The sequence below is a fragment of the Rattus norvegicus genome, chromosome 13 (assembly GCF_021556685.1).
Source record: "Rattus norvegicus strain SHRSP/BbbUtx chromosome 13, alternate assembly SHRSP_T2T, whole genome shotgun sequence".
Classification (NCBI taxonomy): Eukaryota; Metazoa; Chordata; class Mammalia; order Rodentia; family Muridae; genus Rattus; species Rattus norvegicus.
In genome coordinates, this window is record NC_141546.1 from 9971397 (window position 1) to 9981673 (window position 10277).

The following is a 10277-nucleotide window of genomic DNA, read 5'->3' on the forward strand; positions in this document are numbered from 1 at the left end:
GAGGTCATGTATAGGAGCTGAAGTACAGGCCATGGAAGGATGCTGCTTACTGGATGGCTTCCTATTGCTTCCTCAGCTTGCCTTCTTATAGATCTTATGAGGGATTTAAAGCACACACTCACAATGATACACATGCAACAACAAGGCCATACTCCAAGAGGGGCACACCTGGTCCACTAGCCCAGGCCTGGCAACACTCATTGTGGGCCCTCCCCACCTTGATCTCTACTTGAAAAAAATGCCTTCCAGTTGGATCTAGTTCATGGAGGCATTTTCTCAATGGTAGTTCCTTTCTCTGTGATAACACCAGCATGTGTCAAGTTGACACATAAAGCCAGCCAGTGGAAGTTGATTACATTGAAAGATTTTCATATATTGACCCATCCCTGTTTCCCTGGGATGAAGACTACTTGACCATAGTGAATGATACTTTTGATGTGTTCTTAGATTATGTTTGTGAGATATTTTGTGTGATATTCTTACATTGATATTTATAAGTAAAGTTGGTCTGAAGTTTGTTTTCTTAGCTGGGTCTTTGTGTGTTTTATATGTCTCAGAGTAACTGTGTATTCATAGATTGAATTATATAGTGTTCTTTTGTCCTATTTTGAGGAGTGAGTATTAGTATTAGCAGTTTACTGAATGTCTGGGAGAATTCTGAAATAAAACTATCTATCCTATGTTTTTGTTTGCTTATTTGTTTTAGTTTTTGTTTGTTTATTTTTTTATTTTGTTTTGCTATGGGAGGGTTTTAATGATTGCTCTTATTTCCTTAGGGGTTACAGAACAGTTTAGATAATTCACCTGATCTAAATTTAACTTTCACACGTGGTATCTGTCTAGAAAATCATCCATTTCATCTAGATTTTCCAATTTCGTCAGATATAGACTTTTGAGTAATATCTGGCAACTTTTTGAATTTCCTCAATTTCTCTTGTTATTTCTCCTTTTTCATTTCTGAATTTTTTTTTTTTTAAATTTGGATACTGTGTCTGTGACTCTTAGTTATTTAGGCTAAAAATATATCCATTGTGCTGTTTTTCTCAAAGAACCAACTCCTGATTTCATTGTTTCTTTGTATTGTTTTCTTTCTTTCTATTCAGCTGACTTTATTTTAGCCCTGTGTGTGACTACTTCTTGCCATTTACACCTCTTACACATGTTTGATTCTTGTTTTTTTGTTTTGTTTTGTTTGTTTTGTTTTGTGATTTTGTTTTTCCAGGAGTGTTTAGGTGTGCTTTTAAGTTCCCAGGATAGGATCTCTCAAATTTTATTATGAAGGAACTTAATGTGATGGATTTTTCTCTTAACACTGATTTCATTGAGTCCCATGCTGTGTGTTTATTTTAATTGATTTCTAAAAAGTCTTATTCTTTGTTTTTTTTTTTTTGTTTGTTTGTTTTTTTTTCTTGGTGAATTTTTTTGTTTGTTTGTTTTTTGTTTTTTGTTTTTTGTTTTTTTTTGGTTTGTTTTTTGGATCAAGGTATCACTGAGTAGAGATTCATTCAGTTTCCAGGAGTATGTGATCTTAAAGAATAAAAGGAGTTATTTCAATCTTCCCATATGAGATGCTAAGAAGAAAATACATTTTTTTATGTTGGGTTGAAAAGTTTTGTACATATCTTTTAAATCCATTTAGTTTATAAGTTCTGTTAGTTTCATTGTGCCTCTGTATAGTTTCTGTTCAATGACTTGTCTATTAGTGAGAGTGGGGCATTTGAAGTCTCTCACTATTATTGTGTTTTCAGCCTTCAGTAGAGCTTCTTTTACAAATGTGTGTGCCCTTCCATTTGGGGCATATATGTTCAGAATTGAGACTTCGTCTTGTTTAATTTTTCCTTTCAGGAGTACAAAATGTCCTTCTCCAACTTTTTAGATTACTTTTGGTCAAAATTCTCTTTTATGGCTTATATGAATGGTTATTCCAGCCTGTGTTTTGCACAGTTTGCCTGGAAATCCTTTTTCCATTTAAGTACTCAGAGCAAGTTTCTGTCAATGACACTGAGGGTATTTCTTCCATGCAGTAACGCGATGGAGCCTCTTTGTGTATGTAGTCTCTTAGCGTGTGTCTTATTAGGAAATTAAATTTATTGATGTTAACAGAATTTAATGACCAATGATTGTGACTTCCTGTTATATTTCTGTTGTTTGTGTTGGAGGTGGTAGTGTGTGTGTGTGTGTGTGTGTGTGTGTGCCTATACTTATTTTTTCTTTTGCGTTTACTATGTGATGATTAATTTTTTATGTTTCTTTGGTTAGAGTTACCCACCTTGTATAGGAGTTTTCCTTCTAGTATCTTCTGTATGTCTGTATATCTGGATTACTAGAAAGTTGTTGTTTAATTTTTTTTATGGAATATCTTGCTTTCCCCATCTAAGGTGATTGAAAATTTTACTGGATATAGTAGTCTGGAACGGCATCTGTGGTTTCTTTTTTTTTTTTTTTCACAAAAATACATTTCTTAAAAAAGCTTTCAGGTATTACACACAAAAGCAAACACGTTTACCTTAAAAATATCAATTATCACAACAATAGCCTACTTCTAATTATAATTACTTCTTCAAGCAACATTTGTCTTTGTTTCCAAATACAGCAGCAGGTGACAAAACCTAGATCTTCCATTGCTTATGGTATAAACATATGTCTCAGACCACACTTCAGGCAGCTTAACTTAAAATGCATAGACTGTAAAATATATCAAATTTGACATTATTCAGTAAATGAAAAAAAATCATAATTTCAAAAAAAAGTATTACAAAACTTTTTATAGAGCACATATAAAAAGTAGTGTCTACTTCATGACGTCAGTGTCTGTCAACCAGTGGCAGCAGGGCCTTTTACTTTGTACACTTGAATAGTTGCACTGATGAACACTATAATCTTGAAACAATGCTTGTTTTTATTGTTATTTTTGAGACTTGATTTCCCTTCATAACCCTGGTTGTCCTGTAATTCTCTGTAGATCAGGCTGTCCTTGAACTTGGGAGATCTGATCCCTCCAAGTGCTGGGATCAAATGCATAAGCCACCACCACACTTGGCTCTTGAAAGATACTCATTTACACACATGCACACACAACCAGCTTACTAAACCAGTCACGTGCCTTTAATCTCAGCACTTGGGAGACAAAGTTTTTTGTGAGTTCTTCAACTATATAAAGAGCTTAAGGTTAGCCAGTTATGTGGCGAGACCCTATTTCAAAATACAAAACAAACTGCCACATTTTAAAACATGCCCAAGACAGGTCTGCTATCCTCACTGAGAGCTTGATGGCTGGTAATGGCGCCTCACCCGGGAGCTCCTTGAGCAGAGGGAGCAGAGCTCCACCCCAGACATGCACATGCTCAGTCCTCAGATGGGCTCCGCACTAGAAGCATAGACTCTGTCCCAACTGCCAGTGTCCACTGCTGTCGTAGTTGGCAGAGCTCAGAGCGTTCACTGCACTGATGCAGCTGGTTTAGTCAGGCGTATGCTCCTCTAAATGGTGGAAGGATTGAAAGGCCTACCGAACTTCCAGACTGTACAATCCTGGCACTTGAGAAAGCTAGCTCTAAGTCGCTCAGGGCGAGGCATACATGGCACCTGTTGTTTAAGTATAGGAAACCACGGAAAATGAGGCAATATCTTACCAGAAACAGAGTGGGGCTGTCTCCAACCTATAGCTTCAAAAGCTGTCTAGGTGAAGAGGCCACACGTGAGGTGAGTCATGAGAAAACAGACTGTTCACATCTACTGACACCGAGACAAACCAAGGCAGGGGGAAGCTTTGTAAAGAACAGAGCATTGCAAAACCAAAGACTTCAACTTCACAAAAACTAGCCTTGTACACATTTCAATTATCTTTATTGTACTTATTTAAGAATTACTGTGAGGCCATGTAGACAAATTCTGTATAATTTGGGCTCCTTTAAGACCAAACACTTATTGACAATGTCTCTTTTCAGAGGACCAGTCATGGCCTCACTCGCACTGTTTGCTCTAAAAGCAGTGTTAGTCTTAGGTTAAAACAAACCTAGAAAACCCTTTCCAGGGATTATTTCATTTGGCTACCTTTTTTTCATTTTATTTTAACTTTTCCTGATTCTATCTTGAACCCAAAAAACCCTACCCTTAAGGCAACAAGGGAAATGTTCTGAAAACAAAACAAAACAAGAAAACCTACTCTCTTTGATTTCCACTCTCACATTAAATAACAATGAACCCAGTAACCCCTAATTATGCAGTTGTGAAGTCCTAAGAAACCAGAGTTTAAAATGGAAGCTCCGTCCGGAGCACACCACACAGGGTGGGTTAAGTTCCCTAACAAGAATACCAGTGACCCACAAAGAGCAAGACCCCCACACCGGCTGACGACCTTGGCCACGGATTGGTGGAGAGGCAGACAGTCTTGCTGGTAGCAGGGCAGTGTTCACGTTCCAGGGCTCAGATGCTCAGGTTGGCAGGCGGGTTCCATGTCCAAAAAGCTCCCAGGGGAGAATCAGCAATCTTTGTGGGAGTCCAAAAGTCACTACTTCAGCAAAGCCTAACAGGACGGCATCCAACAGAGAAAGCAATGGAAGAACTCAAGCGTGCCCAAAGGACCATTCCTCCTGGGTGAGAGGAGCTCCTCTACCCACATAGCTGGGGCCTCTTCTTATACTTTAGCGACACCCTGTATTAGTAAGTTTAATTTAACCATTATACCTACTTCTGCCAAAACGATAAAATGTTTCCTTCAAAACTGCATGGAGGGGGTTGGGGATTTAGCTCAGCGGTAGAGCACTTGCCTAGCGAGCTCAAGGCCCTGGGTTCGGTCCCCAGCTCCAAAAAAAAAAAAAAAAAAAAAAAAAAAAAAAAAAAAAAAAAAAAGAAAAGAAAAGAAAAAACAAAACAAAACAAAAACAAAAAAAAAAAAAAAACACCCCAACTGCATGGAGCTCCTAGGATAGGTTTCTTGTTCTGACAGAGCTCTAGAAAAAAAAAAATGTTGGCACCAAATGCACTTAAACCAAGTTTTAAGGCTTAATTAAGAGGGTATCTTTGGGGGTTGGGGATTTAGCTCAGTGGTAGAGCACTTGCCTAGCATGTGCAAGGCCCTGGGTTCCCCAGCTCTGGGAAAAAAAAAGAAGAAGAAGGTATCTTTGATAAATCTATGTTTTAACCCACACGGCAGAAGACCAGCAATATTTTGTGTAGTAGGAGGAGCTCACATTTCAAATGATTCTTAGTTATATGGGGTGTGGTGGTTGTGGGGTGATTAGAAAAAGTATTTGACTTTTGTCAAGTTAAGTTGTAGATTCTAACAATAATCCATGTTATTTTATATTTTGAGGGCATAGCTATGCTTTAAACAAATATCAAATGTTATTCAATACACATAATCACATTAACCACACTTGAAATGATTCACTTCTACATATTATCTGATTGTACCCACGTGATGGTCTACATATCCAAATACATGAAGCAGGAGCTGAGGTGCAAAAGTTATTTCACAAATGCCCTCAACCAACAGCGAAACCAGCCATTATGTATGCTTTCGTGTGCATATACATATACTTCAAAAGGCAACACGCCATTTCTTCATCCACTGTCACCTTAATGGTAAGAGTGGGGGCCACCAGGCATTGGCGGAGCACCAGCAGTTCCTGAAGGCACTTGGTAAGGATTATTCAGAGTAGGGTGGGGTCCTGGCGTGGGGTATGATCCTGCGGGGCCAGGATATGGTGCTGGTGGTCTCCAGGCTCCCGGTGGCACAGTGCCCCACGGAACAGGCGGTGCTCCCGACACTGGAGGAGGAACAGTGGCGTATGGCCCGTATGGCCTAGGTAGCCCTGGAAGGGGCATATTTGGTGTAGCATATGGCTCTGTGGGGCCAGGGCCTGGCACAGCAGGGGCTGGATAAGGAACACCAGGTGGGGGACATGATGGTCCAGAAGGAGGAAAGGGTCCTGGGGGTCCTGGGGGTGGTCCGGCTGGAGGCATGGAGGGATACATTCCTGTTGGTACTGGTCCAAAAGGCACAGTAGAGGGTGCTGCACTACTCGGTGGGAGTCCAGACGGCATTGCAGGGGGTGGGGGGCGCTTGGATTACTCCAAGGGCTGGAGCCTGGCCAGCCCTGAGGAGAATGGCCAGCTTTTGTGTTGGTCACAGCAGGCGTTTTGGCAGAGGACTGTTCAGGTAGCGCATCTGCCAACGAAAATTCATCTGACATTTTCCCGGCAGAATCCGAGTCCTAGGCGCGGCACAGTGGCGACGGTGAATCCAGAGAGACGGGCAATGGAGAACCGCAGGAGGCCTGATGGACCGAGGCGGCACCGACAGGGCTCCTCCCAGCACCGGAAAAGGAAGCGCATCTGTGGTTTCTTAAGGACTAAGTGAGATCCGTCTAAGATCTTCTGGATTTTAGTGTCGCTGTTGAAAAGGTAGGTATAACTTAAATATGCCACTTGACAATTTTCTCTTACAATGTTTAATATTCTTTGTTTGTCCTGTATATTTAGTGTTTTGATTATTATGTGGCAGTTGGATTGTCTTTTCTATTCCATGGCATTTGTTTTTCTGAAGGCTTTCTTATGACTTTTTTTTTCTGTATGTTAAGGCAGTTTTCTTCTACAGTTTTGTTGAAAATGTTTTCTGCCCCTTTGAACTGGGAAACTTCACTCACTGGATCTTTTCATTGTGTCCAAAATTTCCTAGATGTTTTTGCTTAGGATTTATTACTATTATTAGTTATTCCATGCATTTACATTTCAAGTGATATCTGACTGGTTAGCACCTCAAGCATCCCCCTATTCCATGATATCCTGCTTCATGAATAGCCCTCTATCAGTCCCCCATCCCACATCACCATCCCCTCTCCCCTTTGCCTGTATGAGGGTGCTCAAGTTTTTATAGTAGGAATTTTATTTGAATGATATGTCAATATCTTTTATGGCATCTTATACACCTGAATTTCTCTTTTTCACCCATCTCTTGTATTCCTTTGGAGTTGCTTGCATTTGTAGTTCTTGTAGTTTCAGATCTCTTTCTTATATTTTACGTTTCCAGAATTGCCTCCATTTGTGATTTCTTTCTTGTTTCTACTTCCATTTTTTTAGTGCACAGCCAATTTTGTTCCTATCACCTGTTTCATTGTATTTTCCTGTATTTCTTTAATGGATTTATTTGATTTCTTTATATTAGTACTATCTGTTTGCCTGTTTTCCTGTATTTCTTTAAGGTAATTATTTATATCTTACTTAAAGGTGCTATCATGTTCGTGAGATAGGATTTTAGGTCAGAATCTTACTCTTCAGGCATGTTAGATTATATAGGGCTTGCAGCGGTAGGAGGACTAGGTTCTGACAGTGCTAAATTGAATTGGCTTCAGTTGCTTATGTTCTCTCACTTCTGTTAACTATCTGGGTATCTCCTTTTTCAAGTGGCCTAGGTATCTTTGAATAGGCCTCCTCAGCAACAGGAAGACCTGTGTGATCTGTGTTAGAGAATGCTTCCTACAAGGTAGGCAGTGTTGTCTCCGGTCAGAGCAGATCTCCTATGTCCCTGATTATAGCAGTCCTACTCTGTCAGGTTAGAGGAGTCCTCCTGGGAGACAAGTAGTTCTGTGGGGTTGGAAAGCAGGCCCTCCAAATCTGCTGTAGGTGCACATGGATGTGCAGATTAAAAAGGTGATATGGGATGTGCAAGAGTGTCATAGATCCCATGTCTTTTGGGCTCTGTGGGGTGAATTCAGTATGTCTTAGCATTTGAGCAAGGTCTCAAGTATGTCTCTGGTTTGTGAAGACCTGGGAGACAGGCAGGGATGATGGATAAGGAAATATGCATAAAATGTGCCATGGGTGCTAGTGGAGGTGTAGACTGCACTGCCCAATTTTATTTTTCTTTAAAAATATTTCTTTGTCTTTGTATCTCTCCACCCATGTGTGTGTTAGAGAGAGAAAAAGCGAGACAGAAAGAGAGAGAGAGAGAGAGAGAGAGAGAGAGAGAGAGAGAGAGAGAGAGATTGAGTGATTGAGCATGCCTACAGAAATAAAAGGATTATTTACAAGAGTCAGTTTTCTCCATCTACTGTAAAGGTACCAGGGATTAGGTTCAGATCAAGTTTTGCAGTCATTTTACCATTGTACACTCACACTTTCTGAATAGAAACTACAACAGAACTTAAGATAAAACGTCTGACATTCTAGCTATAACAGATTCAAGTTGTGAACTGAAGAAATTACATTGTACTTCTCTGGAGAAAACCTAGCACAGATGCAATGTTACATGAAACAGGTAAGAAATGTTGTAGTTGATTTCTCACTGTTTATTTTGAACAATTTTGAGTGACATGGAGACTGCTAGGGTATATGGTGCTAAATCTCAGAAGAGAACAAAGGCTGGTTCCATGTATTTGTGAGTTTCTAAAGAGACACAACCTTGTGTTTTTCTTTTTATTTTTTAAATCAAATTCTGACTTCATGAATTATTTGGAGAAAAATTGAGGTCTACGTAAAATCTTATGAATTGTTAAATATAATGTTCTAAATGTATGTAGAAATAATTGGGTCTTCTGTGTGCACCAGAAATCCTGACGTTAGAGCTACAGGGATGAGATGATAGGTACTGTTAATTGTCTAAAGGGAAATAAATATTGACGAGTTTTATGCTAATGAAATTCCATTTCAATAAAAGAAGGTTGATAATGTTATAAACTTGATCCTTGGTATTTCACATTCATTTACACACATACCCACAAATACACACACACACACACACATACACACACACACATACACACACACACACACACACATACACACACACACACACTCACAGAGAGAGAGAGAGAGAGAGAGGAGATTTAAGATATTTAAAGATTTATTACTTATCCATTCTTCTCTCATATATTACATTCCAAGTGCAGTTTCCCCTTCCTTTACTCCTGCCTGTCATTCCTTACAACCTCTCCTCTTCCCCATATCCACTCCCACCTGTGTTCCTCCCGATAAAAAGCAGCTCTCCCTTAGTTATCAACCAAATATGGCATAACAAGTTACAATAAGATTAGTGTGTATCAGTAGATACACATTATGTATACATTTACATATTATGTAGTATGTGCGAGTTTGTGCATTTGATTCTGGAGCTGGAGTTACAATCAGTTGCAAGTCAGATGACATGAGTGCTGAGATGTGAGCTACTTTCCCCTTTAACACCTGCATGTATTCCCCATTAATTAGTCATCCATGTAGCCCATTTTAAGCATTTTGAAACAGTCACTAAGGACCAAAAAAATCACTTTCCAGGAATAGCAACAAAAAGGAAAATTACTGTTACTATGATCAAATTCTCATGTCAGTAGAAGTGAGTTAGACTTTTTCTCTGCCTAATGCAGTATCAGCCATAATGATTCATGAGACTGTGTACACTACCATTTATTCTTTATCTCTCAGTATCTGAAGCATGATGCAGAATAAAACCCAGCGTTCTTATTTTGCTGTTGAGGGAACTGAGTCTCCCAAAGACTCTATAATGTATCCCATTGATGTTTTTAGTCAGAAACGGAAGAAGGAGAAATCAGATACCTTCTTATGCGACTCCAATAACTTGTCCTTGAGTATAAGCCAAATCAGGAAATAGGGGATACTATCTTTGTAATGTATAGCAAAGATTAAGAATGACACTTCTAAAGGGATAGAGTGCCTAGAAAAAAAATGTAAGAAGTGCATTTGAGCAAAAATTTTGTGACAGAAAAGCCTTTAGAAATGGGACAGGAAAGTGACACAAAGCTTTATATTTTTATGCTGTGCCTGAAAGAGGAAGTGGATCATTATCAAGGCATATGACATTTATCCAATCATCAGAATGGGATGAGGAATCAGAAAATTACTACTTGTCTAATATTTCCTATGTTACTATAAGGAATATTCTTCTTGATATGAAGAAGACACTTGTCACTAGAGGTCTTGCATAGGCTGAGAATGAGCTAGTGTTTGTAGGTCCATTGACTTATGAATGGAAAGACATGGTCATGGTATTCTTAGTTACATGGAGGACATAGTACAGGGAAGAAAAGTGGGGGCATGGCAGAAAAACCTTGATCCTAAAGCTTGCTGTGTTCTTCAGTTCTATCTTTCTAGTCTTCTAAGGCATCAGTCTTTGAATACAGTTATTTTGTCAACAGTAATTGTAGCATGATTTCCACTGATACCTTACACTTTAGCAAAAGAAACTGATTTTCTCATGAGGAAGCATCTTCTCTTGGGTATAGGAAAGAGAATGACCATATAGCTAGGGTAGATCAAGTGCTCTG

At 39.2% G+C, this 10277-nt stretch overlaps 1 pseudogene; it reads right to left on the bottom strand.

Moving 5' to 3' along the window:
- Positions 1–4883: 4883 nt before the first annotated feature.
- Positions 4884–6302, bottom strand: LOC148001526 (uncharacterized; annotated as a pseudogene).
- Between the last annotated feature and the right edge of the window lie 3975 nt (positions 6303–10277).